The sequence below is a fragment of the Peromyscus leucopus genome, chromosome 18 (assembly GCF_004664715.2).
Source record: "Peromyscus leucopus breed LL Stock chromosome 18, UCI_PerLeu_2.1, whole genome shotgun sequence".
Taxonomy (NCBI): domain Eukaryota; kingdom Metazoa; phylum Chordata; class Mammalia; order Rodentia; family Cricetidae; genus Peromyscus; species Peromyscus leucopus.
The window spans coordinates 25,633,189-25,661,093 of record NC_051078.1 but is presented as its reverse complement, the minus strand read 5'-3'; positions in this window follow the sequence as shown (position 1 = coordinate 25,661,093).

Below are 27,905 nucleotides of genomic sequence, written 5' to 3'. Positions count from 1 at the left end.
TCTCCTCCCAGCCCCTCTCCCTCACCTCCTCTCTCACCCAGACCCATTCTGCCTTTGTTTCCCTTCAGAAAAGAACAGGCCTTCCAGGGCTATCCACCAAACATGGCATAGCAAGTTAAAATAGGACTAGGCACATATCCTCATAACAAGTCTGGATGAGGCAACCCAGGAAGAAAAGGGTTCCAAGAGCAGATAAAAGAGTCTGAGATGGCCCCAGTCCCACTGTTAGGAGTCTCATAAAAACACCAAGCTTCACAACCATAACATATATACAGAGAACCTATTTTATTAAATGCAACTCAACCTTTTTAGGGGCATTTAAAGTACAGTAAATAAAATATATTATCAATGTATATTTATTTTTGAATATTAAAACTACTTTGAAAATAATCATATCTGCATTATTCCCACTGGATAATTATTGCACCTATAGCTGTATAATTCAATTAGTTAAATGATGAGAATCTTGGTGCTTAAAAAGAAGCATCTATGTATAGGATATATTTAAATGAGTATACTAATATATGTCATGTTAATAAATCAAGTTAATAACGCTTTTGAATAGAACAATTGAACCATTGTACTGCTACTTTTTCCCTCAAAATCTGGGTAAGAAAGGGCATGTGTACACAATCATGATGTGTATGTAATTGAAACAGTCATATTGAGTCATTAGCAGTGTGTCATGAATGCACATTTCACTATTGTCCAGATGTAATTGATCAGTTTTATGAATCCCCCTTTTTTTCTGACTCTAGATCATTTAAATATGCTTTTCCATGTCCATCCCAGCCACACTCCATAGATTCAGGAATAACCATATTTATTCCATTGAATTTCAATTGAGGAAAATTTTACATATAGATCAACCATTTTGTAATCCATTTTGATAAATACGTATTCCCCATGTTTTATAACCTACAATAAAATTTACTTCATGTGAAAGTATCCTTGTGCTTTTTAGTTAAACACTAAGTTTCAAAAAGGCCCATTCATAGTTAAACCTCTTTTAAGCTTTTGTGAAACAACAGCAACACATTTTCTGTTTTTCTTTGGTCTTGGTGTTCATAAATTTTTTGAGACATATCCAAATGATACTATGTACCAATAGTTTATATTTTGGGTTTGTGTAACATTTCTTTGTTACCTTGACTAAATTAGTAAGGAACATCATATCTGATAAAAATTATCTTTGTAGCTTTGCAACTTTATCCATGGTGGGAACTTTTGACATATGTTATCAGTTCTTCCCCCAAGACAATGGCAGTTAAATTTATTTGTCCCCACTGGAAGAATTAATTCATCACCAACAAAAGTGTGGGCACTAAGGCTGTGTGAACATCATTGATTCATGCTTTATCACACACTAATGCGTGAAAAATATTGTGCTCTTGATTACATGGTACTATACAGCAGAAGCTCAGATGATCAGATAATATATGACTGGGTGTACTTGCTTGAACTCTACTCTGATGTTCTTCTACCATTAATTAATTTATTTCTCAGCCATTTCTCTATTATAAGGCTTCAGTGTGGATGCAACAGTTTTCAGTGAATCCAGAGAAGCCACTTAGTGGTTTATCAAAACCGAATGTGATTTGAAAATGCCAAAAACATGAGGTAGGTGTTAGAAGTAATGTCAGTCCTGATAGACTATTGTTTCCTTTCCTGGTACAATTGCCTGAAGATTCTAACTTCTATTATCCCATTATATAAATATGACAGTTTGTCAAACCTTTTTATAAACATTTGTTGTTATTTTTTCATGAGAGGGCTATCATGATTAAAGGTGTCTTTACCATTTGTGTACAAGTTTCTGTGGCAGTGAGTTTATGCCTCTTTAATAGGTAATTAGGAATGCAACATATTGAAATTTTAGCATCAGGAATTATTTACAAAATCTTGAAAATGTCACTCTTAGTGTCAAGATTTTACTTTATTTTTTTCTTTCCTTATGTTGGATATTTAAATCTTTTGTGCATGCTTAATATTTTCTTTATTTCCTAAGTTTGATAATATGATATTAACTGTCAAACTTACTCATAATTTTCTATGGTATCCAACTTTCCTTAACTTTATTCAATATTTTATTTGAATTATTAAGTTTTCAGATCTATAATTTTGGACATTCCTACTAGCAGATTCTATTTAATTACTACTATTACTCATCTATTCTTTCATTGTGATGATGTTTAAGTTATTGGACATATTTGCAGTATGATGTATGCCTATTAAAGTTAATGTAGCTAATTTTCAATTATGATGCATTGACTGTATGCTGACTAGCATTGAGCTTTTTTATTATGTCCTGGTATAACTTGTTATTTTGATGTTTCTTCCAGAGTGTTCCCTGACTCTTATGTGTAGGATTTGTATAATCATGTGGCTTTTTCGCTATTACTTAAGATTAAGCCTAGGTTCTCACACATGATAGTCATACATAATCTACCACTAAACTTAATTCCATCATTTATGTATGTTTATTTATATATCTACACTTTTCTATTTTTGTTTGTATGTGAGTGTGTATGAATATATGTTTATGAAGGCTTCTCATGAAACTACTATATGACTCATTTGCAACACCCGTGAAAAAATACAGAGGGAATCTAAGTCAAAACAGTATAGAGGCACCTACACTTCCAGGTTTATTGTGAAGTTATTCACAACAGCCATGTCATAAAATTAGCCTAGGTATCCATCAACTGATGAAAGTATAAAGAGACATTATATATGTTGCCCTACCTCAGCCAGGATCTGTGTTGATGTCCCTGGCTCCGGCTACCACCAAAAGGACGTGCAAATACCTGGACTCTGGGCCATCATCTGAGACCAGGTGAATGTCTGAGGGGCATGCTGTAGCTTGAGTTATACAGATCTGAGTAGCCTGTACTAGGACAAGATGCCATGGTGACATTCTGGCCAAGGCTGCAGCTGAGGGCGCATGCCTTTAATCCCAACACTGGGAAGGCAAAGCCAGGCAGATCTCTGTGAGTTTGAGGGCAGCCTGGTCTACAGAGCAAGATCCAGGACAGGCTCCAAAGCTACACAGAGAAACCCTGTCTCTGAAAACCATAAAAAAAAAGGAAAGGAAAACAGATTTAATTGGAGATTATCATACTAAGTAGTCAGTCAGACATAGAAATACAAGCATCACATTTTTTTATGTGTGAAATAGGTTTTACACACACACACACACACACACACACACACACACACACACACACACACAGAGAGAGAGAGGGTAAAAAAGAAGGGGAAGTATTTGGGAAGAGGAAAGGAATGAGTGAGGAACCAGGAAAGTATATTTATTTATTTTTTATTTATCAGAGAATCAGAGAATATCCTGCAACTACTTTCTAGATTACATCAACAGTAATCCCTTCAGGATTTTTACCCATTTAAAGATACAAAAGAAGAAAATGTACTTAAACTATAAGAATTTTTAAAGTAGGATCTCAAAAGACAGGAATGCATGTGCCAGGTGACAATTGCCAGAAATTTCTGATAGTAATACATATGCTAATGTTTTTATTGTTCTTTTAAAGTTTGATAATTATCTTAAAAACAACTTCCTGAAAATAATTAATTTGAAAAATTAAAACCCCCTATACCAACCCTGGCACCTATCTTGTCTATATAGATCTTCACTTAATCATTTATTGGTCTTGTAGATATAAGTGAATTTGTGATTTATTAATTACTCTTCACAATCATAAATGATTTTATATTTTATAACCTTAATAACCTATTTGTTTACTATTTTGAGGGCAATTTCTTGTTTAATGGGACAGCCTCATAAAATAAAACTTCTTCTCTGATTAGCTATGATAGAAAATACTAAGTAACCTAAATTTTTTTTAACTAAAAATTAACTTAGAATGCTTTTAAACTTATAGTGTTAGCCACTCTGTAAATTGTATTACAATTAGAAAAAAATTATCTACAAAGATGGGTGAATAGGCTCACCTATCTTCATCATCCTATTTATAGGGGTATATCTGGGCACAAACTGTATCACAAGTGATTACCTGATCATATGACATATGAATTACATTTTCCTTTGGCTTAATGGAAAGTGCTTAACCTTTTTTAAAATAGATTTTCAGAGTATACCAGTAGAGTAACATAGGACAAACACCCAGTATATGGTAAGAAGATAAAACAGGCTTAGAGAGAATAGCTGAGTCATACACATGTCAGGAGACTAGAACCCATAACAAAAGTCTATAGTCTTGGATTTGAGACCTATTTTCATTGCTGGATTATATGAATCTGCTTTTTCTGTAGTTCTAGTCAAAATACAAATTTTCATAATGTTTGTGATCCATGATCTAAGTGGTTCCAAAATAACTTTCATACTGCTGAAAGTAATTTGTGACAAAGCACAAGTTATTCAAACATTCTTTACTTAACTCCTGGTTATACAGCATTTTAGCCATTTTTCTCATTGCTTGGACCAAATACCTAACAGGGAAAGCTTAGGGAGAAAAGGTTTTTATAAGAATATAGTCTATAATATTAGCAGACAGAGTGACAGCAGCAGGAAGTAGTTGCTTATATTGCCTCTTTAATCGGGAAGTTTCAAAATACCAGGTTTTTGCAGGAGACTTGAACAAGTAATCTTACTGTGACTATTCCTCCTTCACTATGCAGAGCTCATTAAAGAGGCTGAATTAAGTGATATGTATCACTAACCTCTCCTCTTTCATTTTACAGTTGTATTTAACCAAGAATGACCACTCACAGGTTATAAATAAAGTAGAAAATACGTAGATATCCATGTATTCTACATTCTTTCTTACTTTATGGTTCCTAAACACTTTCCACATACCATGATGGGATGTCAGATTCCTTTTCAACTTGTATTCTTTAAACATTCTTTTCACTCTGGAAGTGTTAACATTTCATCTTTTCTAGTTAGGAAAGTTGGTAGGCTCTAGCTATGACTGACTATGTGGTGAAATCTCTGGTAGTTTCCATAAACACTTTCATTAAACTCTTTTCAGATGGACCAACTCAGCTCTACCATCTGTGTTTCAAAGCACTGAAAGAAACAATACTTCTTATATATCCATGAATTTCTACTTTTTTAGTCATGTTTTAAGGTTACTTCTTTGACAACTTCTCACTTTCTTTTTTACCATGCTTCTAGACCATTAAATGGATCTTCACACAAGCCACATTCACCAAAGGGGTGATAATGAACAGATTGTGGGAAGTATCATTTTACATAAGAAAGTTTTAGTTAGATTTCATAAGTCAGTTTTTCCCACCATATCAACCTCTTTTTAAATATGCTTTTTAAACCAATTATGTTCATTTTCTTTTCTTTTCTTTTTGATTTTTTTGAGACAAGTGACAGTCTGTATAACAGTCCTAGCTGTTCTGGAACTTGCTTTTTAGACCAGGCTGACCTCGAACTCACAGAGATCTGCCTGCCTCTTCCTCCCAAGTGCTGGGATTAAAAGCATGTGCCACCACCACCCAGTAATTATGTTCATTTTCAATCATTCATTTCATTACTTCTCCTGATTTTTATTTCCTTGTCTACCTGGGTAGAATATTCTTTATATGGATACTACATAAACTCAGGTGAAGAACATAGCCCCATGCTTGGTAGACAGTTTATGACATCAATCATGATTAATGCACTTACAGTAAACAGTGAATAAGCATCTAAGTCCTTCAAAATTGTATCCATTCTCATTTGAAAAATAATCTGCTGATTCACATAGGGAGACTCAGAGTAATCCAGAGCAATAAATAAGAAGTTTATGCCATGGACAAAAGGTTTTTATATTAACTTCCTTATTCTTTTATATAAAAAATGGACCCTAGATATGAAACTTATTAAATATTCCTTTCCCATTTGATGGCACAAGAGAAAATCAGACTTCGGCTTCAGAAGAGATTGCATATATTTCTATGATGGAGTTCACTGGCAGGGGTAAGTGAGTGGGCATTCTAAACAGTAGGGACATGCTTAGGGTCCATCTTCAGAGGCAACCTTTATTGCAGGTTGTCCAGGATCTTCTATCAGGAATTTTCAAGAGAGGATGTTATCTTTAGGAGAAGAATTATTTGGTGAATTATTTAAGTATTATCAAAAAGATATATTCAAGAATGAGAAACTACTAATTTTGAAGAGGCCATTTAAAAACCATTTCCTGCATCCTGTAGTTATAATTATGGAGAACAATATACTTTGTTTTATTTTAATCCACCAGAACACAGAAAGAAAATGAAGAGCACGATGTTGGATGCACCATTTTGCAGGACCTGGAAGGTTTATCAGACTTAAAAGCATGATTTGTTATTGTATATAGAGTTCTGCAATACTTTTTACCTTCTAAAAGTCATTTTATATACAATTTTATTTTTCTAATTTTCTCTAGCAAAGGTCTCTTTAAAAAAAAAAATGCCTTTTGCAGTAGGATCAGAATCCAACCCCGGTGCATGAGCTGGCTTTTTGGAGCCCACTACCTATGGTGGGACACCTCACACAGCCTTGAGGAAGGTGAGGGGTGGGAGGTGGGAAGGGGGGGAATCTGTGATAGGTATGTAAAATGAATAAAAAATTTTTCTTAATTAAAAAAATGCCCTTTGAAACTCTTGAATCACTCACCTCTAAGAAACAGTTAATAATCTTCACTAAAAACACAGATCTTAATTTATTCCCAAAACACCCTGTGCTTCTGTTAAAGATTGTCTCTCAATCTATGTGCACTTCTGGACCAATGGTGGTTTATTAGAACCCTGTCTCTTTTCTCTCATCAGTATGCTTCCCAACTGTATGTCAGGCTCCATTCAGCCAGAAACCAGTAAATGTCAAATACAGACCTTCAAAAGGAGTTTGATGAAGAGAACTCTTCATCTAATATGAGAGTGTTTAGAATAAATTTAGAACACAAAATCAAGTTTTGGCTTCTCCCCATTTATGCTGTTGTTTACTTATTAAGAGATTAGTATATCATGTAGAATATACCTGTTCACAAGACAGTGTTTCTACCTATTGTTAACATATTAAAAATTTGACCATATCTCAGTTTTATAACATCCTAGATTAATTACATTAAGAATTGTCACTTTGTTCGTTTAGTTGTTTATAGCGTTTGAGGGGCCCCCAACTGGATCAAGCCCTCTGAACAGGTGAGACAGTTGATTGGCTTGATCTGTTTGGGAGGCATCTAGGCAGTGGGACCGGGTCCTATGCTCATTGCATGAGTTAGCTCTTTGAAACCTGGGGCTTATGAAGGGATGTTTGGCTCAGCCTGGAAGGAGGGGACTGGACCTGCCTGGACTGAGTCTACCAGGTTGATTTCAGTCCTCGGGGGAGGCTTTGCCCTGGAGGAGATGGGAATGGGGGGTGGGCTGGAGGGAAGGGGAGGAGGGCAAGATGGCGGAGAACAAGGGAATCCGTGGCTGATATGTAGAACTGAATGGTATTGTAAAATAAAATAAAAGGAAAAAAAAATTGTCACTTTGCAAAAACTACCAATTCATTTTGTTATTTTTTCTTAAATACTTGCTATCAGACAATGCTATAGTAATTATTTAAGGTTTAATTCAAAAGGGAAATTTGTAAATGAGAAATTAAAAATTTTGAAGATTCCAATTAAAACATGTTCTGTTTCCTTTAATTACATATCATGGATAATAATATATTTTGTTTGAAATTAACCTACACAGAATACTGTAAAATTCAGAAAGAATACTAATACATATCAATTCTGATTATATTAGAGCTAAATGAGCCACATCATAGAATCTGATGATATCTTTTTATAAATTAAGAAATCAATGAAAAGACTTGATTACATTTACTGATAATGATTAATATAGCCATGAACATTTAATAACATTTTATCAAATTCATAAATTATATCAACATAATTTCCACTATCTTCTTGTTATGCATATAAAAATATTAACACATAATACACATATTTCTAAAGTATAAGATACATAGCATACTAATGCATTGGTTTATCACAAATTATTCTTTAACCATAAGCCTTAAACACTTAGTTTCCTAAACAGTTCTGAGTTCTAAAGTAGCTCGTACAATACAAACCTCCCAAGATAATGTATGGCATAATTTGGAAGGTTTTACTTATTTTTAATTTTTTTGGTTTTTCAAGACAGGGTTTCTCTGTGTAGCTTTGCGCCTTTCCTGGAACTTGCTTTGTAGACCAAGCTGGCCTCGAACTCACAGAGATCCGCCTGCCTCTGCCTCCTGAGTGCTGGGATTAAAGGCGTGCGCCACCTCTGCCCGGCAGGTTTTACTTTATATACTACAATTAACTAGATTTCTGCCTGTAATTAAAAGTGCACTTTGCATGACTAGGTGTTCAACAACACTGTATTGAGGTTTTGCTGTGTACCATATACTAGGTTAATGTGAACAAACAAAATCTGTGGAATTTATATTCTAACACGAGAGAGTAAAATTAGATTGTAACATAAATACTGTAAAAAAATGTAATGTGTTGAAAACCCATATCTGAAGATCTGGTATGTGTGGTTGAAAGTGTATATCACATGAAAATGCAGTGTATGATGTCACATCAATTTGGCGTTTGCTCTCTGCTTTCATTTCTTTACAGACTTTACTTAGCTCTCTCCAGGTCTTATCGCTAGAATCCCTTTGCTTCAGGACTAATGTCAGTCAGTTTCAGTTCTGCACTGAATGGATTAGATTAATATTAATTTAATGACACTTGCTAGTGATTAGCATATAAGAAGCTAAAAGATGAGCAGAGACCAAGTGTTGGTACAACATAGGCAAATGTAACAGGGAACAATGAACGTTGGACAGTCTAGCAATAGGAAAAGCACTACAGTATCAGATCGATACAAACACAACACGAGCACAATAATAAATAGCGTATAAACATCAGTGATATTAGCACTTAATCTCTTCAAGATACATACAGACAAATTCTTAGAACCTAGCTGGTTTAATTTCAGCAGAGGGGTTCACTTTTAAGCCCTGTTGTAAACGGAATGCTTGTATTTGTATGTGAATGTCAAGTGGAACTTTCCTAAAGCCTATGTCTAAAAGTAAATCCATTGCTTCATACCCAACTCTCCATACCCTTGTTGACATGTCTCCTTCTGTTCTCTTCTGCACTGACACCCTAAGCAGTAGAGAGATAATTATTCCCCCATATGTCAGGAGTTCTGGCTGCTTGAAGCACATAGTCAACATTTTACTAAGAACTTCCTCGACTCAAGTGATGGGAGCTGATGTATCAAATTTATGCTCCATCCTCAGAGGTAGTTTATATCTAATCAAATGCCAGTGCAGAAAACAAAAGCCTAATCAATTTTGCAAATCTTTGTACAATTTGGAGTTGAAGTCTTATGCCTGTGTTCCTGGTAATCAATCAATCAATCAATTGATCAATCAGGGAAAGGGAAGTCCTTATTTGCAACCAAGTCATATTCATATTACCCTTGCTCTATCTTTCTTCCCTTACTAACTAGAGTAGATTTTCTTTCCCAGTAAAACACCTGGGTGAACTGACACCTTGGATTTTATACTCTGAAGATTTTGGCTGAAGGGATTCTGTGAACTGCTGTCTTCAGAAGTCATTGTGAAAGTGGAATTTGTTGTAGAATCACCAGCTGTGTAGGCGGCAATGAGAATCCTGTCAAGGATGATATATAGACTACTGACAGTCCCTGGAAAACTGTAATGGCACAAGCGTTATGCATTTCACAGATGTTGAAGTATCTTTTAGTCATGTGCACAGTGGGTTCATATATTCAACAGTGTATAGGGTAGGATAGCCACAACCAACAAGTAAATCAAGGGGAATATAACAAAAAGTAACCACGAGCTGAGAATTAAGAATCTAGAGCAACCTCACCCAGTTAAAACAGGGATTCTTTCTCAGATGTGTGCCAATTTTTAGATGAGGAACTTAACAAGGTCTGTGGAGATAGCTCAGATGGCTAAATTTAATATCCATCCACCGTAGAAAAGCTGATGTGGTAGTATGCGTTTGTAATCCAGGCACAGGGAGAGACAGTAGTATGCTTGGGATCTGCGAGTAAGTCAGGCAAGCTGAATCAGCAAGTTAGGTTTAGCTAAAGGCACTGTTTCACAAAAAGAGGATGGAGAGTGATTGAGGAGGTTGACTTGTAGCGCGCGCGCACACACACACACACACACACACACACACACAGAATTTATATTTTTAGGAATCAGGACACAGCAATACAGACCAAGTACTTAGATTTCAGTGGGCCAAATGAAATGAGAGATAATCTTACGGTTCTTTACCTATTGTTTGAGTAGATAATTGAAGATAAATAGTTAATCAGTGGTAGCATGCTGTTAGTGTTTTCTTTCTTGGATTAATAATGATCACAGAAGTATAGGCCATATAAGAAAGTTCAGACTATTAAACCAACCCCAGCCAAGACATAAAAGAAGATATGTTAGGATACCTAAAGACACAATAATGAACACTTCACTTGAAGAGTGAAATGTTTCTATAGACACCTCATATTTCCTTTAAATTCAGCAGTTTTGCTAATATTAAAAAAAGATGACTCATCCCCAGCACAAGTGAACTATTACTAGTTTAACTATAGAGTTAACTCTAAGTGAGGGCACTGTGTCAGGTATTGCATCCTTGTTACAACAAATAAAAGTGTTAAGTGCTTGGTACATGATCATTGATCTGATAAGTCCTTTTTCCACTTCTTAGCAGGAAGAGTCAGAAGCATTTACAACCACCTAAGAAAGAAAATACCATTCACATTTATAGTCTTACCACAGAATCTGTAAACACTGCCCTCTGTTATAAAATAGTTCAAAGAGATAGCGACTATCTGGGTACAGTGTAGAATAATACCACATCCATTATACTGCTAACATGTTGATAGGATTTGTTGGACAAAGAGTATTAAATGAATCAATAGCCTTAGTAAATCATGTATTTTAAAGAAAGAGAGTTACCCAAGAGTAACTCCAGCTCTAGAATGCTAGAGCCTCACCCTCAAGGTAAAAATATATTTGCATTGCAAGTTGAGTAAAAACTATATTTTTATAGTGCTTTATAAGGTTTCATAGGTTCTATGGTCTATCTGATCTGGGGACTTTCTGACACACGCATTACTGTTCTCTCCAGTCACACTCCTCTCTGGCCTGTTCTAGGAATGTTCTCATAGCAACACCCTTGCTAATTACTCTACTGTCTGGAAATCTCCATTCCCACATGACTTATCACTAAGTCTCTTGCTTTCTTTTAATATTTTTTTTTAAATGATGCCAAACTTGTACTGTAACATGCATTCATCCACAGTCCTCTCATGCCAAATAACTTCATTCTGATTTTCTATTTATTAATTATTTAAAATACTGTGCCTTATATTGTGGACAATATTTTACTTATTTTAAGTGCTTCAAATTGAGATATTTGTCTTTTTGTTCCTGATAAAATGCAAAATACTTTTTCTTTCATTTACTGATATTCCCACAGTCTTGAACATTTACTCATATATCAGAGGCTCAAAGATTTTACAAAAAAAAAATGTTTACGACTTATATGTTTGAAGAACTCTCTGTGTGTGTGTGTGTGTGTGTGTGTGTGTGTGTGTGTGTGTGTGTGCCTGTGTAGAACAAAATCGAGTGGTGAATCTCTAGAAGTTGTTGTTAAAGGAGGATTTTGTGCACTCCCTGTATAGGTTCTGATATAGACACTCTTTTTCCCCATGACAGAGACTCTTCCCTGTGTAGTCATCTCTCCAGCATTTCAGTAAATTTTATGGAATGAATTGGAAGAATAAACTTGGATTATAATAGTCTCAAATAAAAATATTTTCTTTAGGGAAATTTTGAAGACATGATTAAGTTTTTTATGTACATCTGAATAGTAATCCCCAAGCATATATCATTACCCACAGTGACACAAGAAATCCAGAAGTGAGAGAAGAGAAATTGGCGTACTCGTAAGACAATATGTAAAATTAATAAGTCCTTTGAGTACCCACTTAATATAATGGGGTCTCATCTTCATAACACAACATAAATATTATACATAGCAAAGACATGACATTCATAAAGGAAATGCCATTGAAATACATTCCATGTGTACTCAATGTTTGAAGAAGATGGTGCATGTTTTCATTATTCTCTTTCTGTACAATTCAAAACAGATTAGCAGATGAAAGCATAAATGATTAATATCCCACTTATTTGGAAAATATTCATATAATTTCAGACTTTTGTCTACAACACTAATTAAAAGAGTACAAAATGTCACACAGTGAAGTCTCAATTATCAATGTATAATTTTCCAGGCACTGTGTTGTGTGACATGTGTTTCAAATCATATGGTGTGCTGTGCTAAGAAGAACATTTCTGAGTGTCAGATTCTGTTTCCACCACTAACCTCTGTCTATCCAGGTGTTCCCACATGGGTCCATTCACCACCTGCAGATTCTGGAATTGGCAACTCTAAAACTAATTTAGACTCAGCAAAATATAGGAGAGAGGTTCATCCCATGGCAATATCTTAACAAAACTATAAGTAAGCCTTCCAAGGGGGCTAAGATGTGATCTCATCCTTTGGCACAGGAGCAGAACTCTATGTGGGCAGCTCTTGGTACCAAGGAGGAACATAAAGTATCAGCTTGAAAAGCTAAACTTTCCAGACTCCTTTGAGAATAATATTATTGCTTTAAATGTTCTGTTTCCTGGGGTTTGACCAGAGACGTGTATTTTATTTATCATGACTTCCCATTCTAAATGGAACAAAATCAAACAACAAGAAAACAAAAAATACATCTCAGAACATCACCCAGTGACATTATTGACAGTTAAAAAAAATCTCTTTCTCATAAACTAGAGAAAGCACCATGATTAAGGCCCAAATGTTCTTTTGTTTTAATGCACCCATGAAACCACTTTTTAAAAAAAAATTGACAGTCTAAGTTTTTGAGAAGTTCTGCTGGTTTCCTAAGCTTAATGAGACAGAGCCCCTTAAAGTTGTGGAGAAATCTCTGGAAATTTTAGTCTACATAATACAAACTTTAGGATGTTTTATGATGTAAAAGACAAATTCACTGGAAGTAGTAGTCCAGTTGTACTGAGGTCCTAATGATTAGAATTACTGAAAACATGGACACCTGTGTCTCCATCCCTCATGGCAGCTCCTGCTATCTCCCTACCCACCACATTGAAGAAAGTAAATGATTTTTTAAATGGTGTTAAACTTAACACACGATATCCTTCAATTTTTTTTGGCCTTTAAAACTCCCTATGTCCAGTCTTTCTCAGTAGTATAATTAAATATTTAAAACCAAAACCTAAAAATAAGTAAATAAGTAAGTAAATAAATAAATAGTCAAAGTTCTTCTGGTGCCTCTCTTTGCTAGGTCCCCCTGAAGAAGAATACATAAACATTGCTATCCTAAACTACATCTTTGGTATTTCAATGTATTCCCTTTTTGCTCCTCTGACCCTAAGTCAAGGCAGTGCCTTCTAAAGGTAAACACAACAGTGTCCTCTATTTCAATCGCTAGGTATGATATCCATGTGTTGACAGAAATTTAATGTACTTAAGTATTGTATCTGATAACTTCAGAAGAATTTACTGCCTGTCTTGTACTTTAATTAAGGGTAAAATATTATGATTAAAACTAATTCACCTAATATATATATATATATTGCTTTAAAGATTTGCCTCATTCATTAGACAACATTGTCTATTTATTAGTGGCCACTACTTTATTCAGACCTTCTTCACTTATTCTTCACATGGTAGCCACTTAACGTTACATAATAAATCCATTGTTATCAATTAAATCGGTCTATTTTAATTTCTTGAGATTCACTCATTATCTGGTATCGAGTAGGATTTATCTCCGTGTTTCTTTAATATTTATCTGCTTGTGTCCCTTTTGAAGGTCCCCCAGCCATGATGTAGTGTTCTGTTTGTATCACTAACTTCTAGATAAGGCTAGAAAGTAGAAGACCCTCTATAAATGTACAATGATAACAAATTATAAAACAATATAACCCAGGCTTGATCATTCCTAAATCTTCTTTTCTAGTACTAACTATGCTGCTCTTTTCTTAATATGATCATTTCAGGAATCATGCACAGCATGAGTTATTCAAAGTTGGCATGCTGCTTCATAGATTACCATTTTTAAGTGGTTGATCATACAGAACACTGATAACTAATACTGAGTTGATTTTCTAGCAGAAAGTTAAAAAAATAAACCATTTTTCCAATGACTACCTTATCTATTCAACCAGTTTTTGTCTTTTTTGTTTGTTTATATTGTGTGTTTTTAATTCCTTACAGGGAAAAATAGACTGTGTGTGAAAAAAGAGTGCCATTCACATGTCCTCTATTTCAATCCTTAGATATGTTTTATATGTGTTGGTAGAAATTTAATGTACTTGAGTATTGCTTCTGATAACTTCAGAAAAATGTACTGCCTGTTTTATACTTTAATTAAGGGCACATATGCAGAGCATGTACAGAGTTATGGGTAAAAGAATATGATTAAAACTAATCTAAAGTTTTAAATATAATATATTTTTTTAAAGAGTTGCCTCATTCCTTAGACAATACTGTCTCCATGAGTTAAATCACATGCCTAAGGTCTACTAACTACATAGAGAACATAATTTTGATCAAAGCTAAAAAGTTCAAGTACACCTCCTTTTTGCTTTAGACGTGCTTTGCTTCATTCAATGTATTTGTTGATCATCCTATATATACTAAGCAAAAATAAAATACTATAGAAATATACAAATTATTTATATATTTATAAAACAAATTCTGTGTATGTTTGTGTATATCATTGCATTACTTTTCATGTTATATCAATAATTAGGCCTTATTCAGTCCATTATTGTGTGTTGAGCCTTAGGCTTAAGTACTATAATGACCTGAGTTAATTTATGTTATCTTTTCTTCAAAACTCATGCCAAACACCATTCAATATTTTATATTTATTTTCTTAATATTTTGTTTTGTTTCTCTTTGGTGTATATTCATTGGGCAAAGTGACGGCATGTTCCATATAGACAATTTCAAGGAATTTGATTATAGTCACTCCCTCTCCTTCCATTCTTTTATCTCCCTTCATCCCTTTCCCCCCTCTGTTAGTTTTTCCTCTTTCACTCTTCCCCTTCTGCTTTAATGTCATACATATGCATACCTGGTTTTCTATTTAATAAAGAATCACATGCCCCCCCAACAAAAATGAAAAAAAACTTCCAATATCTGTCTTTATTTCATTTAGTGTCTTTAATATTGTTTCCTCAATATTTTTGTGGATATTTAATTTTGGGGTATCTTCTAAATTTGTTTCCTAAAAATATCATATTCTATGATTTATGTGGAGACTCTTCTCTCTGGAGGTATATAATAAGCTTCAGCATCACATTTTATTGTAATTTTTCTTGTGTGCATCATTCTTTTTCAGGCTTATTCTGTGTGATCTCCCAGAAGCAGAAGAACATCTTGTCACTGAGTGCTATCAATTCAGTGTTCAGCTAGATAAAACCATACAAGTGGCATCTGAAAAATAGCAATGGTATGTTCTGTTCTTAAAATAGCTTCAGTCACATGTACAGTACACCAAAAGTGATCAAATGTTCCCAATACTTGTAACACACAAGACAAAGAAGAATGGGCTAAAATAACTCACTATTGAGCACACTTATCTTATATATTATAATCTTGACCTTGCACATTGACTAAAAAGCTGACCTAGAAGACTCTCCCATTTGTTCCATTGTCTCTCTGTGCTTGAAGTAAAACCTAATGACCTCTGGACTGTTTCAAACAAAAGGCCATGGCCATTCACTCTCCAATACCTTCATTGCCCTAGACAGTACAAGAAATGGGGAACTTCATCTTCCATTTTATTCTGAAATTTTATTGTCTTTATTTGGTGCTCATCCATGGAATTATAAGATTTTATTTGTATGCTGTTTCATTTGTTTCAAATACAAGGTCTGACAACCATAGTGATGATTGATATGTATTTCTTCATTCTTAAATGCTTTCCATGACATCTGAAGGCAGATTTAAACCCTGACTTAAAGCTCTGATGTGTAGTTTGATAGATGGTGTCTTAACAAACATATACTTCTTTCAGTTGTGGAAGGTATAATGCCCAAGACCATGGTATGTAGATAGTTAAGAATATGATTTCTAGGTTGATGGTTATTGTCTCCTTCAATACACAAGGCAGATATGAGAGATCAGATGGTTGGACACTGTATCAGAAGGCAAAGATCTGGTTCTTTTTTTCCCCAGTTCTCCATGTAGTTTTGGTGCCTCTCCTGGATCTCACTCTGTAGATCAGGCTGACCTCGAACTCTTAGAGATCTGCCTGGCTCTGCCTCCCAAGTGCTGGGTTTAAAGGCATGTGCCACCACTGCCTGGCAAAAATTTATTTCTTCGGAAAATTGTTCCTTTATGTCCCAGTTTCTTCCCAAATACTTCTTATGAATGACATCACATATTCGGCACTTAACATGAGACGTTTAATGGAACACAACACTTTATACTATGAAGATTAGTCAAGAGAGCAACTTGCCTTTTTTCATAATTTTCCATTAGCTCTGGGGTCTGTTTCTTTGAAAGTTATTTAAAATAGTAGTAAAAATTAAACAACTGTACACCCATACCACAAAATGTGTATTCATAGTCATGTAAAAATCACTGCAGGATATAAATTATTGCTTTGAATTACCTCTTCTGTTCCCTTAGTCATTGTTTTGAATAAATAAATTTAAACTGTTTCAATGGAACTGAAACTTCAGACAATAGATATTATGAATAGATGAAAGGTAGGTCAGTAGGTAGACATGTAGATATATAATAAATGACTTTACCAATTGCAGTCAAATTGTTCTTCCAAATTTGATGTTTTCCATTATTTAGACAAAAAATCAAGTCAAAGGTGAATGTAGTTACAGTAGCCATTCTATGAATAATACATAGGATTATTTAACTTTTCCAATACAAAAAAATTGTCACTGAACACATCAAGTAATCACCCAACCAAAGAGCCAGGTCATATTTTAATGATATACATTCAAGATTCATTTTAAACATGTCCAGTTTCACGCAAAGTGACTGGGTAATTCAACAGCCCACCTGCAGAAGGTCCCTGAACATATAAAACTTGTAGCCAAAGACTTATTTCCCATTCACTTTAAAAGCAATTTAAGCATTGAGTTTAACATTTAAAGGCAGCTTGAGTTCCAGATACACAGATGCCTAATTTTTATGTTGTATTTTTATAAGACTGTGGTTCAATTTATAGGCTCCTGTGAACAAATTCTCAGTTTCATTTTTGTAGAAACAGACAGATAAAAATTTGAGAGCCCAGGTGTATATGTTTTAAACAGTTCCTGGGTACTTTGAATTCAGCTTCTGGTAAAATTCAGAGCTGATTATTTGTTTGCAGATAAGTATATGATAGACACCTGAAGGTTTTTTTATTTGCTTAACATCTAAATCAGTATATTTGCCTAGGAAAATGATTGTTTCATCAGATTAATTTTACTTTTAATTTCAAATTATATACTGTATAATTATTACTATTAAAGTATACTAAATTTTTTAACAAAATAGTACATGAAATTAGTAAAACAATAAAAGCCTCAAGGTGAAACCTAATTCTACTAGTAAGTAATGAAATTCAACAAAATTCAAAAGTTGTCCTTCCCCTGAAATTGGCTGGCTTAATAACAATGATGACTTAATATTTCAAACTTAACCAGACCACATTGTAAATAACTCACCAATGGGCATGTTCTCACTTGTTCCATTCTAGGTCTTGAAAACATAATTATGACTCTAGTGGTACTATAATTTTGGACATTGTATACAGGTAGAGACTATAAAATTAATTTAAAAATTAAAAATACAGATTGCTATGTTTATATAAGTTCATATACACTAAGGCATAGTATTCTGCAAAGAAAGTGTAAATTATGTTTTTAGCAGGTAAATGGGTGGAATTTGAAAAGATCATACTAGGTAAGGTGACCAAAACGCAGAAAGACAAACATTGCATAGTATTTTCTCATCTGAAGCTCCTAGTTCCAAATTTTCTGATGTCAGCACATGACCTGGAATAACTACAGAAACCAGGAAAGCAAAAGGCAATTATTGTTGGGGGTAGGAATAGGAGGTTTGGGAGATCAACAGAGACAAGAATACCAGTGTACTAGTGATTTGAAGGAAAGAAAAAGTGGGCTATCATTTACAGTGGAGGGAAATAAATACTGAAGAAGGAACAAAAGTAAAGTAAGAGTAAGGATGTCTGAAAAAGCCATAAAGTGCCATAATGTTAACAACTTAAAAATGCCTATAGTACAAGTAAGTCAGTATATAAATACACCTACACACGTTAAGTGAAAATTTCCCATCTGTGCTGACAATGCTCCTTCCAAGAGTCATAGACATTTCATAAAAAACACACCACCAGGCATGAGAAGCCTTCTTTTGAGTTTTGGTCAAACTGAGGAGGAGAGTGACAAAATTTACCAACTATTGCCATTGCCCTTCATTGCCCTCCAGAGGTGGAAGCTAATCCTTATTACTGAAGACACCATGCACTTCAGACACAAGGCCCAGAGTCCCCTAAACTTGAGCTGAATGAGTAATTCCTCCCTGAAGGCTATCTTTTCTGCCACTAGAAAGCACTGTACAAGTTTCAAAGGAGGTTGTCAATCAACAGTCTTATATAGCTATGATGCCAGTGAACCACAGCAGTAAACAGTATGGCTCTATAATCCTAAGGGTACTTACTGTAGCAGCATGCATACCTTGGCAGTAACCAATTACTCTCTAGTTAGACTTAATACTCCCTGAACAAAAGGGAAATGATGCCTTATACCTAGCCAATTAGCCAGGGCTAGTGGAGTCATAGATCTTAAAGGAGAATGTACAATTGACATTTCACTGAACCAGCATCATCTAAAACAAGGTTTTCAATATTTGTGCTTGTATCCACAAATAAGTGTAGTTCTCACCTCTCACCAAAGAAAAATTTCCTTGCAGTAGCGGCAGACCATTATAGAAAATCTACAACCAAGCACAATGTAAAGCTGTTAAACATAGTCACAGAGAAAATATCTACAATACAACACCCATACTTTAGGCTCAGTGAATATTATGGAAGAGAGGGGCAGAAAGTTTGTGGCAGTCTAAGGAAGAGCATTTTGTTTTTGTCTCTCAGAAGTATCAAAAGCTAACCCATAAGGTCTCACCAACATGATTGCTAAACATGAATTTAACAAAGATGGCATTAATAGACATGTTCAGCAGGCCTCAACATGACACAAAAAAGTACAGGCAACTAATACTGTGATTGAAAAAATTAAAAGTAAAGAAATAGCTAAATTCCTCGACATATTGCACTTACCAAAGTTAAATTATGATCAGATAAACAATTAAATAGACCTATAAACCCTAAAGAAATAGAAGCAATCATAAAAATTTCAGATGGTTTTAGCACAGAATTCTATCAGACTTTCAAAGAAGAGCTAATACCAATACTTCTGAAGTTGTTCCACAAAAGCAAAACAGAGGAAACATTGCAAAATTCATTTTATCATGTCACAGTCCCCCTGATGCTCAAACCACACAAAGACTCAACAAAGAAAGAGAATTACAGAAAAATTCCTCTCATGAATGCAGATGCAAAAATACCCAATAAAATACTCCCAAACTAAATCTAAGAACATATAAAAAAATAATTCACCATGATCAAGTGAGCTTCATCTCAGAGTTACAGGAATGGTTCTATATATGAGAACCTTTTAATGTAATCTTCCATATAAACAAACCAGAAGATTAAAAACAACAACAACAACAAATGATCATCTCATTAGATACTGAAAATACTTTGACAAAATCCCACACCTCTTCATGTTGAATATCTTGGAGAGATTATGGATACATGGGAAATACCTAAACACAGAAAAGCAATTTACAGCAAGCATATAGCCAACATTGAATTAACTGGAGAAAAACTCAAAGTAATTGCACTAAAAATCAGGAATGAGAGAAGACTGTCCACTGTCTCCGTATCTATTCAATATAGTACATGATGCTCTAGCTAAGGCAATGAGACAATTGAAGAAAAAGGGGATACATTGTAAAAGAAATCTAAGCATTGTTATTTGCAGATAATATGATAGTATACATAAGTGATCCCAAAAATTCTACTAAGGACTTTCTGCAGTTAACACCTCAGCACAGTGGGTGGATACTAGATTCACTAAAAAAAAAAAAAAAAAAGTTGTCTTCCTATATGCAAATGAGAAATGGGCTGAGAAAGGAATCAGAGAAAAAACACCCTTCACAATAGCCACTGATAATATAAAATAGTTTGGAGAAACTCTAACCAAGCAAGTAACAGACTTGAATGACAAAAGCTTCAAGTCTCTTAAGAAAGAACTTGAAGAAGATATCAGAAGATGGAAAGATCTCTCATGCTTAGTAATGGGTAGGATTAACATAGTAAAAATGGCCATCTAATCCAAAGAAATCTATAAATTCAGTACAATACTCATCACAATTCCAAGAAAATGCTTTACATATCTCAAAAGAACAATAGTCAACTTCACATGAAAAAAAAAAAAAAAACAGGATAGCTAAAACAATCCTGTACAATAAAAGAACTTTCAGAGGTATCACATCCTTGATTTCAAGCTCTACTACAGAGCTATGGTAATAAAAAACTAAATGGTGTTAGAATAAATTAAAGAAATATATCAGAGATTTATTGATAGAATAAAATCAAAGACACAAACATAATAATAATCCACACACTTATGGACACCTGATTTTGTATATATATAAAGAAGCCAGGAATATACAATGGAAAAAAATAAAGCATCTTCAACAAATACTGTTGGTCTAGTTGAATGTCTGTGTGTAGAAGAATGCAAATAGATCCATGTATCACCTTGCACAAAACTCAAGTCCAAGTGGATCAAAAACCTCAACATAAAACCAGATACACTAAACTTGATAGAAAAGGAAGTGGAAAATAGCCTTGAACTCATGGGCACTGGAGACAACTTCCTAAACAGAAAACTGATAAGAATAGTGAAGGCACTAAGATAAACAATTAATAAATGGACCTCATAAAAATGTCAAGCTTCTGTAAGGCAAAGGACACCATCAATAGGACAAAACAGCAGTCAATAAAGTGGGAAAAGATCTTCATCTACTCCACAACTGACATATATATATATATATATATATATATATATATATATATATATATAAAACCTCCAAAATGTAAAAAGAACTCAAGAAACTAGATATCAACAAACTAAACAATCTAATTTAAAAAAAACGGGAGGAAGACTGGAGGGGTGGGATGAGGGAAGAGGGGGATCTGTGATTGGTGTGTAAAATGAATAAAAAATTCCTTAGTAAAAAAAAATAAAAATGAGATAAAGATCTAAACAGAGAACAACCAGGAATCTCAATTGAATGGTAAACAAAGAAATATTCAATATCCTAAGCTATCAGGGAAATGCAAATTAAAATGACATTGAGTTGCCATCTTACAGCTGTCAAATGGCTAAGATCAAAATCACAAGTAAAGCTTATACTGGCAAGGATACGGAGCAAGGGGAACACTCTATTGCTTGTGGGAGTGCAAATTTGAACAATCACTTTGGAAATCAGTCTACCTCAAGACCCAGCTATATCACTCCTTAGCATATACCCAAAGGATGTTCCATCCTATCACAAGGACATTTGCTCATCTATGGTCATATCAACTTTATACATAATAGCCAGAACATGGAAACAACTAGATGTACCTCAGCTGAAGAGTGGATAAAGAAAATGCAGTACATTTACACAATGGATTGTTACTCAGCTGTTAAGTAAATAACATCAGGAAAATGGATGTTATAGTTACAACTAAAAAAAAATCACTCTGAGTTAGATAATCCAGAAAGACAAATATGGTATGTACTCACTCATAAGTGGATATTAGCTGTTAAAAGAAGGATAATCATGCTGTCATCCACAGATCCAGAGAGGTTAAGTAACAAGCAGACCTCAAGGGGAGATGCTTGGATCTCTCTGAGGAGACATAGAACAGATTTTTAGGTGGACTAGGGGAAGGTAAAGAGGGGAAGAGGAGGGATCTGGCAGCTGGCTGGGGTGGGATAGAGAGAGAAAATACTAGGATGGGTAATTGTGTGTTTGTGTGTGTGTGTGGGGGGGGGGAACCTAATGTCTGAGCCAAGTTCTCTGCATATGTTATTGTGCTCTTGTGGGACTCTTAACAAAGGGAATGGGGTTTCTCTAACTCTGTTGTCTGCTCTTAGGACCCCTTACTTTCTACTGGGTTGCCTTGTCCAGACTTGATATGAGGGTATGTTCTTAGAATTATTGTAACTTGTTATACCATGTTTGGTTATATCCTTAGGAGGCCTGTATTTTTCTGAAGGGAAATGGAGGAGGAGTGTTTCTGGGGAGAGGACAGTGGGCAGGGACTGGGAGAAGTGGGGAGTAGGGGAAACTGTAGTCAGCATGTAATCTATGAGAAACAAATAAATAAAAACACATACATAAATAAAATATGCCTACTGTTTTTACTTCTGTTTAACCCTGCTTTTCCTGCCTTGAAACTTTGCCAAGCAACCCCTCAAGTTTACAGCTTCTTTGTCTTTAATAAGTACTGTTTAATAACTTTTTTTTTTTTTGGTTTTTCGAGACAGGGTTTCTCTGTGTAGCTTTGCACCTTTCCTGGATCTTGCTCTGTAGACCAGGCTGGCCTTGAACTCACAAAGATATGTCTGCCTCTGTCTCCCAAGTGCTGGGATTAAAGGCCTGCGCCACCACCACCTGACCGTTTAATAACTTTAGTAAGTTACATATTTTTATATGTAATGTATGTGTATATGTATCTTGTGAGCTGGTAAATATATAAATACAATGTGCTGTATTCACTTAGTATTGCTTGTAGGTATATGATTTTATAATTGGCAATTTATCATTGGGTAACCAATTAGGGTGCTTTTCCCAGGGGAGATTAATTATCTTATAGAATTCATTAATTCCCTGTAACTTTCTAAGTGTGGGACCCTGTGAGATTTTCCCCATCAACGTTGGCATAGCAACTGATGCTTGAGATCTTATTTAGACAGTCACATTGTAGAGATTTCATGGCTGTTGTTTCCCTGCCATGTCAAGGTGACATAATCTCTCAATATAGTTCCTCTATCTTCTGGCTGCTTTTATACTCTTTCTGCCCCCTTTTTCCTCCAAATATTCCCTGAGACTTAAGTATAGGGATTGTGTTATAGATGTATCAAATGACGCCCGACACTCCCAGAGTCAGTTGTTCTCTTAAATTTGACTATTTGTGCCTTTCTGTAATGGTTTTTGCTTGCTGGAAAAAGATACTTATTTGATGAAGGACAATAACTCTAGTTATCTTGTTTGTATGACAATAACTACTTAAAACAGATCCAGAAATTATACTGGTATATAAGGATGGAACTAATAGACTCTCTACGATCTGTGATCTCACTAGCCAAGGGTTGTAGGCTATATTTTCCATGACAACAAGCATGGTTTTTCTCCTGGTGAGCGGGTCTTACATTCAGTTAGACAGTTGTTGATTACTCAGTTGAGAGTGCACAAATTACACCTTTAGGAGCATCTTGTTTTTCTGGTTGTATCTTTGGCTCATAGGCATCAGAGCTGTGTGGAATTATTGACCGTTTTCTACCTTGGCAGCTTGGGTAGCATCTTTCCATACTATGAAAGCTATTCCTCAGGGAGACGTTTCATGTAAGACACAGTTTTAATTCATGGAGTTGCGGATCCAAAATGTGTGGTGTCTTCAGCAGGAGGGACTTACATTCAGCTTTTGGGAAGCAACCAAGGATAAGGCAATAGCCTTTATTATTTTGGGACTCTCTTGGACTCCCTAGAGCAACAACTCAACTGGAAATTTCTCATGCCTGGTACTGACTTAATAACAGAGTTTTAATGAATATATATCTTATATTCATTATATATAGATAGAATATTTAATGAATATATGTCTTATATTCATTATATATAGATGTAAATAGAGATATTAGTATCTCTAATGTTATGTATGCATGTCTAAGTACAGATCAAAATTATTTTCTCTGCCAAAAAGCAGTGTTTTGATTTTGAAATACTATGAAAAGTATAAGAAAAGTAATACTGTATTCTAGCATATGCTAGAAATAAGTGCTAATTGGCAATAGTAAGTCACTTTTCACACAACAATTTTATGTTATGGACATAGATCCTAAATCTTCAGTCATTATATTCTTGGATATATTTAATCTATGTGGAGACTCAAATCTAAGTCCTGAATTTCTAAATGCTGTAAAATCATGTATCTATACATTAACATGTATTTAACATCAGAAGTAAATTAAGGTACTATAAACATGGGAGTAATTTGAGGACAATGTTTAGGATAAAGTGGATATTGTTATATTGTTATTATTATTTATTTCTGGAATAAATCCTATGGAAGATTCCTTCTGCACCACAAGAAATATCTATTTCTTCTCTGCTTGCCAAGAACTCTGGTGGTCCTCTTCATTTAAAAAATAATGGAAAGAAAAAAATGCTATTTACATTGGATAGATTCTATAATAAGTATTCTTAGTTTTAATTACTCTCTACTCATGAAGATATATTCTCATATTATAAGATATCAGAATTACCTTTGATTTTTCTAATTAACAGCAATCCATCAAACTTAACTAGAATCCAATCCATGGGATTTCAAGTATACCTTCCATAATTTCCCACTAATAACTCTAGCAAAGAAGTGTGAAGTCATTTCAAGTTTTAAGATTATGCTCTTCAGAATATAACATTTAATCAATTGATGTATAAAATATTTATTTAACATTATCTTAAGGCTTATTGTCTTTTCTCCATAGAGATTGTGTGTTCATGGTGTAATCTTTGACAGTAAAGAGCTTCCAATTGCGTTAATGGAAAAAATGGAAAAATTGAGATATCTATCTCAATTCACAATTTAGTAAGTTGCTGATTATTTATTTCCAAAGTCATATTTTATTCGAAAGATGTTTAAATTTAGAGTGATAATTTCAGTTTAGCAACACAAAAACTCAGATTCTCTGAAAGAACCACTTCAAAAAAAAGTGTTGTAACAATCGAATTTTTCCTCTTAGAAATAAAAGCAACACTTCATAGCCAGGTTTGCTGTGAGCCCCTGAAAGTAGGGGCAGAAGAATCAGGAGTTAAGGGTTGTCTTCTACCATATACCAAGATTGAGGTCAGCCTGGGCTACACGAAATCTGGTTCAAAACAATCAACAAACAAGTTATAAGCATGAATTATTAATGATATTCTTAAGACATTCCTTTTTTTGTGTCTCTCATTTCCAAATAAACCAGAATGGCTAATAAGGTTGTAACATGAAAGGTATCCAAGCAAAATGTGATATGAAAGTCAAGGATTCCTCAAATGGACTCGAACCTCAAAGCTAATTCAAACAGAAAATAATAGAGACAAAATATAGAGTATTCTTTCTCCCAGTTTCCTCTCAAATATCCACTTAAATGCAAATGTCAAGCATTCTAAAGCTGCTCTCTGCATTATTCCTTGCATTTTAATTTCCCTCACTTCATTGATGATACAGTGAATCAACAATGTAGAATAAGTGTCATTTGTAAGTAGTTTATACATGCTATAGCCACAAGAAGTTAGCCAAATCTTTTTAAAGCTCATGAAAAATTAATGCTTAATAAAACCACCATATTTTCATTCATTCTTGGATTAGGTTCATTTGTTCCTTCTTATTTCGATGTGGATTTTTCTCATGCATTTGCATGAATCCATCATATTAAGGGTTTGTAAAGTTTTCTTGATGTGCAAGTGACCCTTAGTTCTGACAGTACTATGCCAGGTTTTTCATGTCCTTTATTTCCTAATTTTAGATACTGCTTCATTGCACATTTTATCAAATCGTTAATCAAATTTAAAAAACATATGCATAGGTAGATAGAAGAAAATTGTTGGACATACACATCATAAGGCAATTAAAGGAACCATGTAATCCAATATTACCTCTTAAGTACTTTCAGGTTCTTACATAAGTAGACTCATGAGTCATCCTACTCTATAATCTACATGATTTTAGACTTCACTTATACCTGCTTGTTTAGGAGGTACTCTTTCATACATTGCTAGCAAGTTTTCATGCTAATGCAATGATTTTGAAAACTGTTGAAATAGAATATTATTTAAAATGCACACACACAAAACAAACAAACAAACAAACAAACAAAAAACAAACCAAGCAAACAAAAACCTCTAAGCTCCTTAAGGCATCATTTGGCTCATAGTTTCAGGAATGTGATCTACCATGGGGAATGGCATGGCATTCTGTCTTGGTTTGTGTTTTCAGGAGTGTGAAGCTTGTCCAAATCATGATCACCCAGGAATGATAGTGGAAATGGACTCAGAGCATGGTTATGATTTAATATAGAAGATAATGATTGTTCACTATTTTTTTCTATCCAAAACAGACCCAAGAGTCTAAATAGAGGAATTATGCAAGAGAATAAGGTAAAGAACATATAAGTAGATGTAGGAGCTCAGAAGCAAAATTGTCTCTAAAAGTAGTATATTTTTTCCATATATGCATATGTGTGTATATGTGAATATATAATCACCATAGAATACATTAAAATGATGTTTATATTACTGAATTATTGAGTAAAGTTGCAAAATAAAATCAATTGTGTAAAAGCAATGATTCTTTAAAAAATAAAACTAACTTTTTTACAGTAAAACCAAATGAAATTGGAATAGAAAGTAAAATATCTGTACAATAAAAATTATGATACAGTGATGGAAGAAATGGAAGGAAATATAAATTAATGGAAAAAACTATCTAATTCTCATGGTCTGAGAATGTATATTTTTAAATGTCTATAATTCAATGTCATTGTCCCAGAAATGGAAAAAGGTGTAAGATTAGTATAAAACTGCAAAATAGAACAAGTAAGAAAATTGAGGAGAGTAAGAGGGAATACATATGATTTGATTTCTTAATATTCTACAAATGTATATTTTGAGTAGAAAGAGTCTTGTGCTAGAATGAAAAGAGAAGAAGATAAAGAGACAGAATAGAAAGTTCACAAAGGAAGTCATATCTTTACTCACTTTTGTGTTTGACAATGTCACCAAGAAGAATGTATAATAGAGAAGAGATGGATGGGGCTAGGGAAAACAGATATTCCTTTGTGGGTGAATCAAATTAAACCTTTAGACTATATCATATGGAAAAATTAACTCAAATTTGATTAAAGACTTAAATCTAAGACCAAAGTCTGTAAAATTATTAATGGCAACTTAGAAAAGATATTTTTATAATTGATCTACAAAATTGCATTTTGGATATGCACCCAAAACCCCAAATTCAAACTAGCATGCCCATTTGGAAAAAGCATTTTAGAGATTACTAAGAAAAACAGAAAAAATAAAATCATTTAAGTGTCTTAAAGTGATACCTGCATCTTCAAGTGTTCATGTGCATGGCAGGAGTATCCACAATGATCCAACTGAGGGATTTCTATGTGATGTGGTAGATATTAAGGACAGTTTTCCTAACATAATTTAGCTATGGAATGGTTAGTTGCTATCACAAAGTCCATACATTTTTCCTCAGATTGATTTGAGAGTGTTTGATCACTCCAATCCTGATTTATTCATAATGTTTATAAAGATTGATTTACTCATAATGTTAATAAAATCCTTTTCCCTAGAGACAAAACTTTTTAATACTTTCTATTAAATTATTTAAATATATCTATATTTATATTCCTGTTGCAGCTAGTTTGT